At 37.8% G+C, this 20466-nt stretch overlaps 1 non-coding gene across 1 annotated transcript; it reads left to right on the forward strand.

Annotated features, from left to right (window-relative positions):
* The first annotated feature begins 710 nt into the window (after nucleotides 1–710).
* On the forward strand, nucleotides 711–818 carry LOC148545766 (small nucleolar RNA R71). Its single transcript, XR_015900732.1, has one exon. It is a non-coding gene; the product is annotated as a small nucleolar RNA R71 (small nucleolar RNA).
* The last annotated feature ends 19648 nt before the right edge of the window (nucleotides 819–20466 follow it).

The raw sequence follows: 20466 nt of genomic DNA on the forward strand, positions 1-20466 counted from the left end.
TTGCTTGGGAGAGTACTAGGAGGGATTTCAGTGATCCTTTTTCTCAGCTGGCCCACTTGTGCTTCCAGATTTCTAATGGAAGACCTTGTTTCATTCATGAAACTTACAGTGGCCTTAGATAGATCAGAGACTAGATTTGCTAAATTTGAAGCATTTTGTTCAGAGTTCTCTGTCTGTTGCTGAGCTGATGATGGAAAAGGCTTGCTATTGCTAAACCTGTTTCTTCCACCATTATTAAAGCCTTGTTGGGGCTTTTGATCCTTCCATAAGAAATTTGGATGATTTCTCCATGTTGAGTTATAGGTGTTTCCATAAGGTTCACCTAAGTATTTTACCTCTGCTATTGCAGGGTTCTCAGGATCATAAGCTTCTTCTTCAGAAGATGCTTCTTGAGTACTGTTGGATGCAGCTTGCATTCCATGCAGACTCTGAGAGATCATATTGCCTTGCTGAGTCAATATTTTATTCTGAGCCAATATGGCATTCAGAGTATCAACCTCAAGAACTCCCTTCTTCATAGGCGTCCCATTACTCACAGGATTCCTTTCAGAAGTGTACATGAACTGGTTATTAGCAACCATGTCAATGAGTTCTTGAGCTTCTGCAGGCGTTTTCTTTAGGTGAATGGATCCACCTGCAGAAGTGTCCAGTGACATCTTTGATAGCTCAGATAAACCATCATAGAATATATCCAGGATGGTCCATTCTGAAAGCATGTCAGAAGGACACTTTTTGGTCAACTGTTTGTATCTTTCCCAAGCTTCATAGAGGGATTCACCTTCTTTCTGTCTGAAGGTTTGAACATCAGCTCTAAGCTTGCTCAGCTTTTGAGGAGGAAAGTACTTGGCTAAGAAAGCCGTGACCAGCTTATCCCAAGAGTTCAGGCTGTCTTTGGGTTGAGAATCCAACCATAATCTAGCTCTGTCTCTTACAGCAAAAGGGAAAAGCATGAGCCTGTAGACTTCAGGATCTACTCCATTAGTCTTAACAGTATCACATATCTGCAAGAATTCAGTTAAGAACTGAAAAGGATCTTCAGATGGAAGTCCATGAAACTTGCAGTTTTGCTGCATCAGAGAAACTAATTGAGGTTTCAGCTCAAAGTTGTTTACTCCAATGGCAGGAATGGAGATGCTTCTTCCATGTAAATTGGAATTAGGTGCAGTAAAGTCACCAAGCATCTTCCTTATATTATTATTATTTTCGGCTGCCATCTCCTCTTCCTGTTCAAAAATTTCTGAAAGGTTTTCTCTGGATTGTTGTATTTTAGCTTCTCTTAATTTTCTCTTCAGAGTCCTTTCAGGTTCTGGATCTGCTTCCACAAGAATGTTCTTATCCTTGCTCCTGCTCATATGACAAGGAAGAATGGACAGAAAAATAATAATAATAATAGAGATCCTTTATACCACAGTATAGGGATCCCTTTGTGAGTGGAAGAAAAGAGGGGGAGACAAAGAATATGATGTAAAGGAAGAAGCACAACTGTACGAATGGAAGAGATGTGAGATGAGATGTTAGGATATGAATGAATAAATAGAATAGGATGGGGGAGGTATAATTTTCAAAAATTGTTTTGAAAAGGAGTTAGTGATTTTTGAAAATAGTTTTTGAAAAATGTTTAGTAATTTTTTTCAAAATTTTTTTTTTTGAAATCAAAAATAAAAATAAAAATAATTAGTTAATTAAAAAGAAATTTTTGAAAAAGAGGGAAGGTATTTTCGAAAATTAGAGAGAGAGTTAGTTAGGTAGTTTTGAAAAAGTTAAGAAACAAACAAAAAGTTAGTTAGTTAGTTGAAACAAATTTTGAAAAGATAAGAAGTTAGGAAGTTAGAAAAGATATTTTGAAAAGATATTTTTGAAAAAGATAAGATAAGAAGATATTTTTGAAAAGATATGATAGAAATTAGTTTTGAAAAAGATTTGATTTTTAAAATCACAATTAATGACTTGATTCACAAGATATGATTCTAGAACTTAAAGTTTGAATCTTTCTTAACAAGTAAGTAACAAACTTGAAATTTTTGAATCAAAACATTAATTGTTATTGTTATTTTCGAAAATTATGATATAAAATAAGAAAAAGATTTTTGAAAAATATTTTTGGAATTTTCGAAAATAACTAAGAATTTCGAAAAAGATTTGATTTTTGAAAAAGATTTTGAAAAAGATAAGATTTTCAAATTGAAAATTTGATTTGACTCATGAGAAACAATTTGATTTTAAAATTTTTTGAAAAAGTCAACTCAAATTTTCGAATTTGATGAGAGAAAAAGGGAAAGATATTTTTTTGATTTTTGAATTTTTTTTGAAAAACATGAAAATTATGCAATGCATGAAATTTTTAGATCAAAACAATGAATGCATGCAAGAATGCTATGAATGTCAAGATGAACATCAAGAACACTATGAAGATCATGATGAACATCAAGAACATATTTTTGAAAAATTTTTAATGCAAAGAAAACATGCAAGACACCAAACTTAGAATTCTTTAATGCTTACGCACTAAGAATTCAAGAATGCATATGATAAACATGAAAAGACACAAAACAAAAAATCATCAAGATCAAGCAAGAAGACTTACCAAGAACAACTTGAAGATCATGAAGAACACCATGAATGCATGAAATTTTCGAAAAATGCAAGATGCATATGCAAGTGACACCAAACTTATGATATGACTCAAGACTCAAACAAGAAACACAAAAATATTTTTGATTTTTATGATTTTCTAAATTTTTTTTTTTATTTTTTTTTTCAAAAATTATTGTGAAAAATAAAAATAAGGATTCCAAAATTTTTAATATGAATTCCAGGAATCTTGCCATGTTAGTCTTAAAGCTCCAATCAAAGGGTCAGGCATGGCTTAATAGCCAGCCAAGCTTTAATCAAAATATGAGTGTAATTCAGACATGACAAGCCTAACATGCCTTATCCAGAAGAATTGGACATGACTCCACTGAGGTGATTAGCCAATCCCAAAGCAGTTTGGGTATGGCTTTACAGCCAGATAGGCTTCAACATGCTTCATGAAACACTAGAATTCATTCTTAAAAATTTTTGAAGCCATAGAATAATTTATTTTTGAAAACATTATTTTTAGTAAATTTTTTTTTTTCGAAAATAGGTGAGAGAATTTTGAAAGATTTTTGAAAAATTTTTGAAAAGAAAACAAAAAGAAAATTACCTAATCTGAGCAACAAGATGAACCGTCAGTTGTCCAAACTCGAACAATCCCCGGCAACGGCGCCAAAAACTTGGTGCACGAAATTGTGATCTCCAGGCTCGAACAAATCCTGGTAATGGCTCCAAAGCTTGGTGCTCTGATCTTAATTCATAATTGTCACAACTTCGATACAACTAACCAGCAAGTGCACTGGGTCGTCCAAGTAATACCTTACGTGAGTAAGGGTCGAATCCCACGGAGATTGTTGGTATGAAGCAAGCTATGATCACCTTGTAAATCTCAGTCAGGCGGATATAAAACAGTTATGTGGTTTTCGAATATTAATTAATAAAAAGTAGAGGTAGAGATACTTATGTAATTCATTGGTAGGAATTTCAGATAAGCGAATGGAGATGCTTTTCGTTCCTCTGAACCTCTGCTTTCCTGCTATCTTCATCCAATCAGTCTTACTCCTTTCCATGGCTGGCTTTATGTGATACATCACCACTGTCAATGGCTACTTTCGGTCATCTCTCGGGAAAATGATCCAATGCCCTGTCACGGCACGGCTAATCGTCTGGAGGCATCACCCTTGCCAATGGCTTCATCTTATCCTCTCAGTGAATAATATGCTCACGCACCCTGTCACGGCACGGCTATTCATCTGTCGGTTCTCGATCATGCTGGAATAGGATTTACTATCCTTTTGCGTCTGTCACTAACGCCCTGCAATCGCGAGTTAGGAGCTCGTCACAGTCATTCAATCGTTGAATCCTACTCGGAATACCACAGACAAGGTTTAGACTTTTCGGATTCTCTTGAATGCCGCCATCATTCTAGCTTACGCCACGAAGATTCCGGTTAAGAGATCTAAGAGATATTCATTCTAGCTTATTTCATATAGAACGGAAGTGTTTGTCAGGCACGTGTTCATAGGGGAGATGGTGATGAGCATCACACATAATCATCACCTTCATCACGTTCTTGGGTGCGAATGGATATCTTAGAAGCGAAATAAGATGAATTGAATGGAAAACAGTAGTACTTGCATTAATCTTTGAGGAACAGCAGAGCTCCACACCTTAATCTATGGAGTGTAGAAACTCTACCGTTGAAAATACATAAGTGAGAGGTCCAGGCATGGCCGAGATGGCCAGCCCCCAAAACGTGATCAAAGGATCATAAGGTAATCCAAAGATGTCAGATACAATAGTAAGAGGTCCTATTTATAATAAACTAGCTACTAGGGTTTACATGAGTAAGTATTTGATGTATAAATCCACTTCTGGGGCCCACTTGGTGTGTGTTTGGGCTGAGCTTAAGTGTTGCACGTGCAGAGGCCATTTGTGGAGTTGAACGCCAGTTTTTGTGCCAGTTTGGGCGTTCAACTCTTGTTTTGGATCCTTTTCTGGCGCTGGACGCCAGATTTGGGTAGAAAGCTGGCGTTGAACGCCAGTTTACGTCGTCAATTCTTGGCTAAAGTATGGACTATTATATATTTCTGGAAAGCCCTGGATGTCTACTTTCCAACGCAATTGGAAGCGCGCCATTTCGAGTTCTGTAGCTTCAGAAAATCCACTTTGAGTGCAGGGAGGTCAGAATCCAACAGCATCAGCAGTCCTTTTTCAACTTCTGAATCTGATTTTTGCTCAAATCCCTCAATTTCAGCCAGAAAATACCTGAAATCACAGAAAAACACACAAACTCATAGTAAAGTCCAGAAATGTGAATTTAATACAAAATCTATTAAAAACATCCCTAAAAGTAACTAGATCCTACTAGAAACATACTAAAAACAATGTCAAAAAGTGTATAAATTATCCGCTCATCACACGCCCCTACACTAGAAGGGTCAACTTTAATCAAAGGTTGGACCAAGTCCTCATGGACATATGTGTGGAAGGAGCTCAATGGAAGATTGACTCCAAAGGCAAGCCGGTTCAACTAAGAAGAACTGGACCTCAAGCCTGTAGCTAGAGGATGGTTAGAATTCATACAACGCTCCATCATCCCCACTAGCAACCGATCCGAAGTTACTGTAGATCGGGCCATCATGATTCATAGCATCATGAATGGAGAGGAAGTAGAAGTTCATGAAGTTATCTCCCTTGAACTCTACAAAATAGCCGAAAAGTCCTCCCCTATGGCAAGGCTAGCTTTTCCTCACCTTATTTGCCATCTCTGTTACTCAGCTAGAGCTTTCATAGAAGGAGACATTCCCATTGAGGAGGAGAAGCCCATCACTAAGAAAAGGATGGAGCAAGCAAGAGAGCTCATTCATGGAGCTCAAGAGGCGCATGAAGCTCATCACCATGAGATCCCGGAGATGCCTCAAATGCATTTCCCTCCACAAAACTATTGGGAGCAAATCAACACCTCCCTATGAGAATTAAGTCCCAACATGGGACAACTAAGGGTGGAACATCAAGAGCACTCCATCATTCTTCATGAAATTAGAGAAGATCAAAAAGCAATGAGGGAGGAGCAACAAAGACAAGGAAGAGACATAGAAGAGCTCAAGGACATCATTGGTTCCTCAAGAAACGCCACCATCACTAAGGTGGACTCATTCCTTGTTCTTACTTTCTCTGTTTTTCGTTTTCTCTATGTTAAGTGCTTATCCATGTTTGTGTCTTCATTACATGATCATTAGTATTTAGTAACTTTGTCTTAAAGTTTTGAATGTCCTATGAATCCATCACCGCTCTTAAATGAAAACTGTTTTAATTCAAAAGAACAAGAAGTACATGAGTTTCGAATTTATCCTTGAACTTAGTTTAATTATATTGATGTGGTGACAATGCTTCTTGTTTTCTGAATGAATGCTTGAACAGTGCATATGTCTTTTGAAGTTGTTGTTTAAGAATGTTAAATATGTTGGCTCTTGAAGGAATGATGATAAGGAGACATGCTATTTGATAATCTGAAAAATCATAAAAATGATTCTTGAAGCAAGAAAAAGCAGCAAAGAACAAAGCTTGCAGAAAAAAAAAAGAGAAAAAAAAAATAGGCGAAAAAAAATAATAGAAAGAAAAAGAAAAAGCAAGCAGAAAAAGCCAAAAGCTCTTAAAACCAAGAGGCAAGAGCAAAAAGCCAATAACCCTTAAAACCAAAAGGCAAGGGCAAATAAAAAGGATCCCAAGGCTTTGAGCATCAGTGGATAGGAGGGCCTAAAGGAATAAAATCCTGGTCTAAGTGGCTAAACCGAGCTGTCCCTAACCATGTGCTTGTGGCGTGAAGGTGTCAAGTGAAAACTTGAGACTGAGCGGTTAAAGTCAAAGTCCAAAGCAAAAAAAAAAAAAAGAGTGTGCTTAAGAACCCTGGACACCTCTAATTGGGGACTTTAGCAAAGCTGAGTCACAATCTGAAAAGGTTCACCCAATTTTGTGTCTGTGGCATTTATGTATCTAGTGGTAATACTGGAAAACAAAGTGCTTAGGGCCACGACCAAGACTCATAAAATAGCTGTGTTCAAGAATCATCATTCTGAACTAGGAGAATCAATAACACTATCTGAACTCTGAGTTCCTATAGAAGCCAATCATTCTGATCATCAATGGATAGTGTGAGATGCCAAAACTATTCAAGAGGCAAAAAGCTACAAGTCCCGCTTATCTGATTGGAGCTATGTTTCATTGATAATTTGGAATTTATAGTATATTCTCTTCTTTTTATCCTATTTGATTTTCAGTTGCTTGAGGACAAGCAACAATTTAAGTTTGGTGTTGTGATGAGCGGATAATTTATACGCTTTTTGGCATTGTTTTTAGTATGTTTTTAGTAGAATCTAGTTACTTTTGGGGATGTTTTCATTAGTTTTTATGTTAAATTCACATTTCTGGACTTTACTATGAGTTTGTGTGTTTTTCTGTGATTTCAGGTATTTTCTGGCTGAAATTGAGGGACTTGAGCAAAAATCAGATTCAGAGGTAGAAGAAGGACTGCTGATGCTGTTGGATTCTGACCTCCCTGCACTCAAAGTGGATTTTATGGAGCTACAGAACTCGAAATGGCGCGCTTCCAATTGCGTTGGAAAGTAGACATCTAGGTTTAGAGGACGTAAAAGGGCGTTGAACGCCAGTTCTACGCTGCTGTCTAGAGTTAAACGCCATAAACAAGTCACAAACCAGAGTTGAACGCCAGAAATACGTTACACCCTGGCGTTCAACTCCAGAAAGAGCCTCTGCACGTGTAACAGTCAAGCTCAGCCCAAGCACACACCAAGTGGGCCCCGGTAGTGGATTTATGCATCAATTACTTACTTCTGTAAACCCTAGTAACTAGTTTAGTATAAATAGGACTGTTTACTATTGTATTAGACATCTTTTGATCATTTTTAGATCTCTAGACCTCCATGGGAGGCTGGCCACTCGGCCATGCTTACCCTATATTCACTTGTGTATTTTCAACGGTAGAGTTTCTGCACTCCATAGATTAAGGTGTGGACCTCTGCTGTTCCTCAAAGATTAATGCAAAGTACTACTATTTTTCTATTCAATTCAACTTATTTCGCTTCTAAGATATTCATTCGCACTTCAACCTGAATGTGATGAACGTGACAATCATCATCATTCCTTATGAACGCGTGCCTGACAACCACTTCTGTTCTACCTTAGATTGAATGAGTATCTCTTAGATCTTTTAATCAGAATCTTCGTGGTATAAGCTAGATTGATGGCGGCATTCATGAGGGTCCGGAAAGTCTAAACCTTGTTTGTGGTATTCCGAGTATGACTCTGGGATTGAATGACTGTGACGAACTTCAAACTCGCGAGTGCTGGGCGTAGTGACAGACGCAAAAGGAGGGTGAATCCTATTCCAGTATGATCGAGAACCTCAGATGATTAGCCGTGCTGTGACAGAGCATTTGGACCATTTTCACAAGAGGATGGGATGTAGCCATTGGCAAGGGTGACGCCTCCAGACGATTAGCCATGCAGTGACAGCACGTCGGACCATTTTCCAGAGAGGATCAAAAGTAGCCATTGACAACGGTGATGTCCTTACATAAAGCCAGCCATAGAAAGGAGTAAGACTGATTGGATGAAGACAGCAGGAAAGCAGAGGTTTAGAGGGACGAAAGCATCTCCATGCATTTATCTGAAATTCTCACCAAGGATTTACATAAGTATCTCTATTCCTATTTTAATATTAATATTCAAAAACTCCATAACCATTCTATATCCGCCTGACTGAGATTTACAAGATGACCATAGCTTGCTTCATATCAACAATCTCCGTGGGATCGACCCTTACTCGCGTAAGGTTTATTACTTGGACGACCCAGTGCACTTGCTGGTTAGTTGTGCGAAGTTGTGATAAAAAGTTGAGATTACAATTGAGCGTACCATGTTGATGGCGCCATTGATGATCACAATTTCGTGCACCAATCGCCTGTCAGGTAAATCACATCATTACTTTTTAGATGGTTACACAGGCTATTTCTAGATTCATATAGCTCCTGAAGATCAGGAAAAGACTACTTTTACATGTCCTTTTGGGACTTATGCTTATAAGAGAATGCCCTTTGGCTTGTGCAATGCACCAGCTACTTTCCAAAGGTGCATGATGAGTGTTTTCTCTGACCTTATTGAGGACTGTATGGAGGTTTTTATGGATGATTTTAGCGTTTATGGTGATTCCTTTAGCCTTTTCTTGGATAGTTTATCTAGAGTATTAGATAGATGTGTCAGTACAAACCTTGTATTGAATTTTGAAAAATGTCACTTTATGGTTAAACAAGGGATTGTACTAGGACATGTTGTGTCTAATACTGGCATTTCTGTAGATCCAGCAAAGGTGGATGTTATTTCTAGTTTACCTTACCCCTCCTCTGTGAGGGAAGTCCGTTCGTTCCTTGGCCATGCAGGTTTTCACCGGAGATTCATTAAGGACTTTAGTAAGGTAGAACTTTCCTTATCCAGATTACTGCAGAAAGATATTGAGTTCGAGTTCAGTGAGGATTGCAAACAAGCGTTTGATAAGCTAAAGACCGCCCTGACTCAAGCTCCAATTGTGAGAGGACCTGACTGGAGCCAGCCATTCGAAATCATATGCGATACTTCCAACCATGCAGTAGGAGCAGCACTGGCTCAGCGTGAAGGTAAGTATCCTTTTGTCATTGCTTATGCATCTAAGACTTTAGACACAGCTCAGTCTAATTACACTACTACTGAGAAAGAGCTTCTTGCTATTATTTTTGCTCTGGATAAATTCCGAGCCTATTTTCTTGGTTTGGACTCCTTTTTGATGTTTGGGGCATCGACTTTATGGGTCCATTTCCAAATTTTAATGGTTAATTTTATATATTGTTAGCTGTAGATTACGTTTCTAAATGGGTGGAAGCAATTTCTACCCGCACTGATGATGCTAACACTGTTGTTTCCTTTGTGAGAAACCACATTATTTGTCGCTTTGGATCACCACGAGCAATCGTGAGCGATCAAGGCACCCATTTTTGTAACAGGAGACTAACATGATTACTGAAGAAGCATGGGATAATTCATAAAGTGGCAACAGCCTACCATCCCCAGACTAATGGGCAAGCTGAAGTGTCAAACAGAGAGATAAAGCATATATTGCAGAAGATAGTCAAACCTCATAGAAGAGACTGGAGCACCAGGCTACAAGATGCACTCTGGGCATACAGAACTGCATACAAGACACCCATTGGGATGAGCCCCTTCCGCTTAGTTTATGGAAAGGCCTGTCACCTTCTAGTTGAGGTAGAGCACAAAGCCTTTTGGGCAGTAAAGGAGTGCAACATGGGATTTGAGAAAGCCAGAGCTGAAAGGAAGTTGCAACTGCAAGAATTAGAAAGCCTTCACCTAGAAGCTTATGAAAAGTCAAGGCTGTACAAGGAAAAGATGAAGGCTGTACATGATAAGCACATCAAGAGGAGAGAGTTCCAACCTGGGGATTTAGTCCTCCTTTAAAACTCTAGACTGAGGCTCATGCCAGGCAAGTTGAGATCAAAATGGAAAGGACCATATAGAGTAGAGAAGGCTGAGCCATACGGAGTTTTCCACCTGAGTCATCCTTCAAGATCTGAATTCATCAAAGTTAATGGACATCGTTTGAAGCTATATCATGGTAAGAAGGTGACGAAAAACAAGGAGTTAGAAATATTCCTCTAGGAAAATTCAGTCACAGCAGAAGACTGAGCTAGGGGAGCGTCCAACTTACGGACGTTAAAGCAAAGTGCTGGGTGGGAGACAACCCACCATGGTATGATCGTTCCTTTCCTTATTCTTAGTTTTCTTTTTCAATAACTCTTCTCCTTATTAGTACATTTAGTTTGCATCTGTATTTGCATATTTTTATTAAAAATAAAAGAGAGGGAGAGCACGCGACGCGACAGCGTCGCCGACGCGTCCGTGTCGCAGGTGGCTCAGAAAGAATAAGAAATCGAACAGAAAGTCACGCAGGAGCATGGCTGGAGGCGTACCTTTCGCACAAATCACCCCACGCGACGGCGTTGCTGACGCGTTCGCGTCACATGGGAAACATGTCTCCCACGCGTTCGTGTCACTCACGCGGACGCGTGACCTAAAAATCGATGTAAGAAAGGGTGCACGACCGAAAGTTGTGCTAGAGTAGTGCTGGACTGGTGCTAAACGCACAAGCCTTACCACGTGGACGCATGGCTTACGCGTCCGCGTCATATCCCAATGATGGCCCCTCACGCGATCGCGTCGACCACGCGACCGCGTCACCTTGGAATTTGGCAATAATGAGTGTTGAACAGAGAGTTGTGCGAGCGCGAGGCTACCCTCGCGCCAGTAGCACAAAATGCGTCACGCGTCCGCGTGACCGACACGACCGCGTCGATTTATTTAAGCGCCATCCACGCGAACGCGTACCCCACGCGTCCGCGTCGCTTGCGCCACACAGTTTATCCTAATTTGCCAAATATCTTATCTTTCTCTTCCCCAAATCCTACTTTTTCTTTTCCCTCCTCATTATTTTCTTCCCCTTTCTTCCTCATCCCTTCTTTCTCACTTTCTACTTTTTCTCTCTCACCACCATTATCAAGGTTTTTCTTTTCTTCTTCCTTCCTTACTTTTCTATTATCCTTCTTATTTTTATGTTTTCTTCTTTTCTTTTCTTTTTACTTTCATTATCCATGTTTTCTTTTTCCTTCTTTTTCTTTTAATTGGTATTAGAAATTTATTTGGGTCATTGTTCCTTATTATATGCTTGTGGATTGTTGCAAAATTATTTGGAAATTATATATTAATTTTTAAGGGTTGCTTGCATGTTCAATTTAATAATTTCAATAGCTTATTCATCATGCATGCTATGTGTTTGTGAAAAAGCCCATATGGCATTATGCATTTTTCCAGATTATTCCATTCTACTATTCTAATGCCTGTTTTTCACAAAACCCCTTTCATATTTCATTCATTGAAGATAATTGTCAATACAAACGTGATGGCCAGTTTGTTACAAGTGATAACATATTTAAGTAATTAATGCTTGATCTATGCTACTCATGCCTTTGCCAGCATGCCAATAAACATCTTGCATCTAATTACCAAAAAATGCACTTACTTTATTTCCTTTGATGAACTTTTCACATGTAGTCATGACCATATGTTAACGACATCCTTCTTTCCTGTGCATTGATTATCACCTATACTATCCTCTTCCTTGCTCTATCAGTTTGAATTCAAGTTACTTGTTTTTTCCCTTTTTCAGGATGGCCACTAAGAGAGGCAAGGAGAAAGCTACTCCCAAACCACCAGTAAGAAGAGGAACAAAGAGAGCATTAGTGGCAGAGCCATCTTCAACTGCAGCTAAACCCTCAACAAAAAGAATTAAGAGGATTATAAAGGTTGATGATAAAGAGAAAGCCTTCCCAGCAAAGGAGACTGCGCGACTTACCAATCGCTACTGTGAGCAGATATTCCCCATCCTGGCAGAAAAGAGTTACAACAACGAATACCTTCTTAACCTCCCAAACCATATTGCTGAATTTGTTGAGCCGCAAATTGCACGAAGACAATGGGGTTTCCTATAGAGACAACCACGGTAGGTTAATCTTTCCTGGGTAGTCGAGTTCTACTCCAATTTCCACCTGCCAACCCTGCAGTCTGTCTATGTCCGTCAGAAGCAAATCCCCATTATAGAAGAGGCCATTTAACGAGCTTTAGATCTTCCCCCTACTCTAGAAGGACTGGACGCATTTCAAAAGGCCGCACTCAAGAGCCAGATGTACCAATTTGACTGGGACGCTGTTCTCAGAGTTATCGCCCTACCTGGCAGCAGATGATCTACGGATACCATCGTTCCCGTCCTAAGGGAATATCGGCTTCAGCACTTACCTTGGAGGCTCGAGTATGGGCACAGATTATGTCCCATTACGTCTTTCTGAGCAATCACGAGTCCTCCTTCACTGCAGACATGGCTGTTCTACTATGGTGTATCCTTACAGATCAACCTCTGAACCTACCAAGACACATTCGGAATGCTATGGGACACGTACAAATCACGGGCAACTTACCTTTTTCTGCCTTGGTCTCAGATCTTATCTCAGCAGCCGGAGTCTCATACAGAGCTGGGGACACCAAAGCCATGCTTCCATGGGATGATCAGTATGTCCCTAACGGGAAATATATCAGACCTCCAGCAGCCACTACAAGCCAGCCTACTGAACCAGCTGAAGACATTCCTCCTTCAACACCACAAGCACCTACAACAAACCAACTGCTCCATCAGATACTCGAGAGGTTGGATCGGCAGGAACACAAAGCAAAGCTAAGAGAGTGCCGTAACAAGCGCCGATTCACATCCCTCAAGGAGCTACTTAAGGGAAAATACAGAGACTCGGACACCCCAGACTCCACTTCCTTTACCAGCACAGGGAGCCATGACGGTCCCGACTGTGGAGATACTGCTACCAACCCACCTTTGTTCCTGACAGATGGCACCGAGGACGGTGCAAAGCCTTAAGTGTGGGGAGGTGGGTCAGTACCTGACTTCCAGAGGTAATTTCTTTTCCCTAACACCAATAAAATAGGATATTTAGTTAGTTTTTCTTTTGTAGAATAGGATAGATTGTATAGTAATAGATTAGTTGCATGCATGTTTTACTTGATTGAAAAGATAATAAGTTTCTTCTAATACCCTATTTTTAGAACAAAATTTCACTAATTTTAATTAGCCCATTTGTGTTAAATTTGCTTGAAGTTATATTTGGAACATGATTTTTGAGCTGAAGAACACACAAACTGTGAGATTTGAACCTTTATACATGGTTACATTATTTAACCATAATTATTTTATTCTTGTGTGTTTACTTCTCTATGACTGTAATCTGCATTTTGTTTCATCCTATATGTCCAATGTTTAATATATTTATATGCCTGCATATGATTGAGGCCATTATTTGTTTAGCTCACTTATCCAAATTAAGCCTACCCTCTCAATAACCTTTGTTAGCCACTTTGAGCCTTTAAATCCCATTTATTCTGCATTTTACCACATTACTAGCCTTAAGCAGAAAAACAATTATATATCCCAATTGAATCTTTGGTTGGATTAAGATAGAATTGTGTGTGTTAATTAAGTATGGGAAATTATAGGAACAAAAGATAATGAGGGAAAGTGTCATGATGATATAATGGGAATTTGGGTACCTACTCATGTGAAACTATAAGAATTAAAAATCTATGTGCATTGTTAAGCTATGTTTATTTTTATGTTTATGTTTAAAATATATATATATATATATATATATATATATATATAAAATAAAAAAAAAGTCAATAAATAAATAAGGGGACAAAATTACCCCAATGTTAAGTTAAGAATTCAAAGATCAATGCATGTATGATAAAATTAAAAAGAAAGTTGATACATGAGTAAGAAATGTGGAAGGAAAATTTTGGGTAGCTAGGTGTGAAATTTAAGCTATAAAGAATTTATATGTGTTAGATGAAAGCTTGGGCTAATTAAAGATTCAATTTATAAGCTTACTTAGCCATACATGTACCCTTACCCATACCTTGGCCCCATTACAACCTTAAAAAGACCTCATGATGTTTGCATTGGTATATTAAATGTTGTTGATTGGTTAGGTGAAGAACAAAAATTAGAAAGCATGATTAGAGAAGGATAGAGTGATTACCCTTTACACTAGAGAGATTAGAGCATACATACATCATCAGTGAGGGTTCAATGCTTAAATTCTATGTTCCCTGCTTTCATGAGCTATCTTCTTGCATTTTTATCTGTTCTTACTATATAAGAATTAAATTAGTGGAATTTGATTTGTGATTGTCTTGAAGAGCTTATTTACTTTTGACCAAGTGGACAAGAATCATATAGTTGTATTCACATATATAGGTTGCATTGCATTGCATGAGTTTTTCATGTTCCTACTCATTTATTTTATCTCCTTCAACTAAGCATGAGGACATGCTAATGACTAAGTGTGGGGAGATTGATAAACCATTATTTTATGGTTTATATTGTGTTTAATTGAGTGGTTTTATCATATCCTTATCCCCTTATTCATTAAATTAGCACGTATTTACAATTCCTTCCAAAAAATACTTCATGGTTGAAAACTTGCTTCCTAGAGACTTTTAATTATGTATTTTAATTCTCCTTTATTCCATTCGATGTCGTGATCTGTGTGTTAAGTGTTTCAAGCTTTATAGGGCATGAATGACTTGAAGATTAGAAAGGAAGCTTGCAAAAATGGAAGGAACACAAGAAATTGAGGAGATGACCAGTGAGAAGTGACGCGAACGCATGGCTCACGCGACCGCGCGACATAGAGAAAATTGCAGTGACGCGGACGCATGGCTCACGCGACCGCGTGAACTGAAAACAGCACAAGTGACGCGAATGCGTGGACGACGCACATGCGTGGCAAGGCAAGACGCTGGATGACGCGAACGCCTGGATGACGCGATCGCGTGACATGCGCGATCTGCAGAATCTGCAGAATTCGCTGGGGGCAATTTTGGGCCCTGTTTTGACCCAGTTTTTGGCCCAGAAAAGCAGATTAGAGCCGGGGAACATGCAGAGACCAAAAACAACATTCATTCCGCATAATTTTAGTTTTAGATAAAAAATTACTCCTCCTCTAGGTTTTCTCTCTACACATTGATAGTTCTTAGGATTTCATTTTTATTGCGTTTTGGATTGGGATATTGAGAAGAGTTATTACCTCCGCCAAGACTTCATTGTTCTAGTTTGTTTTCCTTACTTGTCTCTTACTCTTCCATGTCCTTAATCTATTCAGAGTTACTATTGTATTATTTTTAGAATTTATTAATACAAGAACTATTTTTATTTTTAATTGGTTTCCTTGATTATTATTATTTATCATGTTTCTCCTTATTTCTTTCCCTTATTTTGTGAAATTTACATTCATAATGAGCGAGTAGTTCCATAACTTGATTGGGAGATGATTGAAAGGAGAACCTTGAGTTGGAATATTCAAGAGAAAAATTGTAATTGGGTTTATTGTTGGATCGCCCTCTAGTCACTGACACTAGTCCTTCTCAAGGGAGAGGATTAGGACTTGTGAATAGAAATTGCATTCCAACTTGCTTGACTTTCCTTTACCTAGTGAAGGATAACTAAGCAGAACAACCTTTAATTATCATTTTAATCTTGAGAGAACTCCATCAAGGATAGGGCTTCCAACTAATCTACTCCCAGTCAAGGTTTTTATTTAAATTACATAATTTCTCTGATTTAATTTCCTGTTTATCAACTCAACCATTTTAGAAAACATCTGATTAATAAAATAGCACACCTTTCTGCAACTCGTTGGGAGATGACCTGGGATTCATACTCCCAGTATTTTAATTTTAATTTTGTGACAACCCCTTCTAAATTGATAAGTGGATTTTCGGCTGGTTAAGAACTGTACTTGCAACGTATCTCTTATAATAAATTCTTAACTCGCCAATTTCTGCCACGTCAAGCATAAAGAAAAGCAAAGTAAATTGATAACAACAATGAAATCTAACAACTACTTATTGCAAGGAATTAATAACAACAATCAAAGGAAACATAATTATTATGAATTACCTCATATTGAATTGAAAGAAAATGGAAGGAACAAGAGTAGATCTACAATAAAGCATAGAAACAACATAAAGAAATTTACAACAAAAGAATAGAGGAATCATAAATGCAACAACAAAAAATTGAGAAGAAAAAGAAGAAGAAGAAGAAGAAGAAAGCATGAATTGAAACCTAGATCTAGATTATTGAACTAAACCTAATCCTAATCCTAATTCTAGAGAAAAGTTAGAGCTTCTCTCTCTAAAACTAACCTAAACTAAACTAATGTGTGAAAGTATCTAAAGTGTATTGATTCCCCTTCAATCTTTGGCTTAAATAGCATTAGAAATGAGTTGGATTGGGCCCACAAGGCTTTAGAATTCGCTGGCCACGTATTGCTTTAAGTGGATCATATGGCAGCAACGACGCATGCGCATACAATGCATGTACACGTCACCATATGTGTCGCAACTATGACAAATCTTATATCGTTTCGAAACTCCAGATGTTAGCTTTCCAACGCAACTGAAACCGCGTCATTTGGACCCTTGTAGCTCAAGTTATGATCAATTAAGTGCGAAGAGGTCGGCTTGACAGCTTTTGCGATTCCTTCATTTCTTCATGAGTTCTCCATTTTTACATGCTTTTCGTTCATTCCCTTGATCCAATCTTTGCCTCCTAAATCTGAAATCACTTAACAAACATATCAAGGCATCTAATGGAATCAAAGGTAAGTTAAGATTAAACAATTAAGGACTTAAAAAGCATGTTTTTACTCTTAAGCACAATTAAAGGAGAATTTACAAAACCATGCTATTTCATTGGATAAATGGGAGAAAGGTTGACAAAACCCTCTAAATTCAACACAAGATAAACCCTACAAATGGGGTTTATCAACCTCCCCACACTTAAACCAAGCATGTCCTCATGCTTAAACTAAGAGAAAGCAAAGGATATCAACATTTATTCAATGAGATCTAACTAAATGCACCCTACCTATATGCAACTATCTACATGAATGCAACTAAATACAAAATGATTCTGCCTACTTGGTTAAAAATAAATCAATCCTCCAAGACATACATCCAAGAGTAGGGCTAAGGTCCCATGACGACTGATTTAAGAAAATTGTCGTGTCGGTATAGAAGTTCCTCAAATAAATGAATTTTCGTTGCAAGTATAGTTCTACACCAACAAACAATCCCCCCAATCAAAAATATTGGTTGTCACAAGTAACAAACCCCAATGAATTTATAACCGAAGTATTTAGACTCCGGGTCGTCTCCCTAGGATACAATGGAGTGCTTGCGTATTGGCTATGATGGGATAAAAAGAGAGGGGTTTAGTTTGATTAGAGTGGCAATAAAATAAAAAGACAATAAAGTAAATTGAGCAAATAATTAAAGAAAGCAAGTAATAAAGAGAGACATTCATGGCAATGGATTGAGATCATAGGCTTTCTATCCTAGTCATGCATGACTAATTCATCTTATTTAGTCAACTCCCACATCGGGAGAATGTCAAACAAAATTAATTAATCATGTCACAAATATAAACAAGAATTTATCTCATTACGTCATCTCCAACATTGGAAGAAGATATAGGTTATCTTCCATGAGAGAAAGTCTAACAAGACTAGCTAATCTCAATCCAAAAGTCCTAATTGACTCACTAATTTAATTAGTAAAAGATTAGCGTCAATGGAAAAAATATTAGCTAACAACTCTAGATCACCAACATGAGTTGGGTTTTACATGACTCAAGATTGCCCAATTACTCTTTCCAAGCCAAGAATGCTCAAAATCTACTCTAACATCCTTCCAAGCATTTTGTCAAAAACTTAGAAGGCATAAAAGGGAAACATAGCAAATTACAAGGAATGTAAATCTACACTATTCAATTTCAAGGAATTAAACAACAATAAAGCAAGTCAATAATAAAAGAACATGAATCATAAATTGCATTGATGGGAAATCAAATCCAACAAGAGCATCTATGAACATAAAAGAGAAATTAACATTACAGAACATGAGAATGAGAGAGTAGAAGTAAGAAATTATAAAGGAAAGAAGATGAAAACATGTAATTAAACCTAGATCTAAGATGGAAATTAACCTAACCTAATTCTAGAGAGAAGAGGGAGCTTCTCTCTCTAGAAACTAACTAAAGGCTCATGTTGGCTAAAACTAATTGCTCCCCCTTTGCTTGGACTTCAATTCTGCATGAAATACACTCAGAAACAAGTTGGATTTGGGCCTGGGCAGCTCAGAAATCGCCCCCAGCGTTTTGCCATTAAGTGGGCCATATGAGAATATTGGCGCACGCGCGCAATGTGCGCATGCGCGTCGCTGGCAAATTCCCAACCCGCGCGGAAGCGGCATGTACGCGTGCGCGTCCTTGTGAGAAACCACTTTTGCGCGTGTGCGCCTTGTACGCGTGCGCGTCCATTGGTGCATTCCAAATCTTTGTTTCTTCATGCATTCTCCACTTTGCATGATTTTCTCCTCATTTCTTCCATCCAATACTTGCCTTATGAACCTGGAATTACTTAACAAACACATCAAGGCATCCAATGGAATTAAAGTGAAATAAAAATCACCAAATTAGGGCTTAAAAAGCATGTTTTTATACTTAAGCAAAATTTAAGGGAGAATTACAAAACCATACTATTTCGTTGAATAAATGTGGGAAAAGGTGAATAAATCCCCCAAAACAAGCACGAAATAAACCACAAAATCGGGGTTTATCAACGACTCATGAATCCTACCAATTTAAATATCAAAATGAAGTTCAAGTAGACTTGTAAGAAGAATGCTCATGAAGGCTGGAAATCAAGGAATTGAGCATCGAACCCTCACCGGAAGTGTTTGCACTCTAGTCGCTCAAGTGTGTAGGGTCGATTCTCTCAATTCTCCCCTAATCATACTTTCTAAGATTTTTTTTCTTCTAACAATCAACATATATTTCATGCATGCATACAAGTATCATGAGGTCTTTTCTTTAGGTTGTAATGGGGCTAAGGTCAAGGTAAGGATGCATATTTGGTCAAGTGAGCTTGAAATTTGAATCTTTGATAAGCTTAAACTTCCCACCTAACCTATGACATCCTATACAATTCTAAATAAACCTAACTACCCATTCTTCACTTTTTCACATACTCATGCATTTTTTTCATTTCACAACACTTATGCATTGACCCTTATTGAGCTTTGCTTTGGGGCATTTTGTCCCCTTTTATTTCTTTCTTTTTCTTTGTTTCTTTCTTTTTCTATTTTTTTCTTTTCTTTTTCATATTGTTTTTTTTTTTCTTTTTTTTCTTTCTATATACAAGATCATCAATGCATAAGGTTTTACATTCATTACACATGAGCATGTACCTAATTCCCAATATTTACAACAAAAATACAAAACTACCCTTTTATTCACCCAATGTCCCAAGATTTCCCACACTTAAATGACACACACACACACACTAGCCTAAGCTAATCAAAGATCCAAATTAAGAACTTTTATTATTTTCCGCTTTAAGGCTTGTAATGTGCTAAAATTATGAACAAAGTGGGTTAAGTATAGGCTCAAATTAGCTAACAATGGAAGATAAAAGGTAAGGCCATTTGGGTAAGTGAGCTAAATAAAATAATGGCCTCAATCATATAAATGCAAGAATAAACAAAATAATAGACATAAAGAATCAAACAAATCAAAGATCACAATCATAGAAAGAGAATAATGCACACAAGAAGGGAAAATAAGTGGTTATAAGATGTAACCACACCATTAGGCTCAAATCTCACAAGCTTGTGTTCTTAGCTCAAAACCATGTTCCAAAATAAATTCTTTCAAGCAAGTTCAACCAAAAATATTTCAAATTGGTACGGTGCCCTAAAACAATTTTCTTGGAAAAGAAATCATCACCCTAACCAAGTAGTCCTAGCATAAAAAGAAGTGATAGAATATATAAAAATTCTAATAACATGCAACCTATCATGTAATGCAACATCTAGCTAGCTTTGGTGTTGAAAAAGAAATTGTTACCCACGGAGATCGGTCGGACGACCTCCCCTCACTTGAAGATTGCACCGTCCTCGGTGCATGCAAAGAAGAGCAAGGTGGATGGGTTGCTACAATTGATGAGTGAAGAACTGAAGATTGATGGTTTAGAAGTTATAGTAAACTCTCGTTGCAAGTATAGTTACTAAACCAAGCAATCAACCTTTCTTACAAAATTTTTGGTTGTCACAAGTAACAAACCCCTTTAAAATTGATAACCG

This window comes from Arachis ipaensis, chromosome B9 (assembly GCF_059453495.1).
Source record: "Arachis ipaensis isolate K30076 ecotype BB chromosome B9, ASM5945349v1, whole genome shotgun sequence".
NCBI classification, from domain to species: Eukaryota; Viridiplantae; Streptophyta; class Magnoliopsida; order Fabales; family Fabaceae; genus Arachis; species Arachis ipaensis.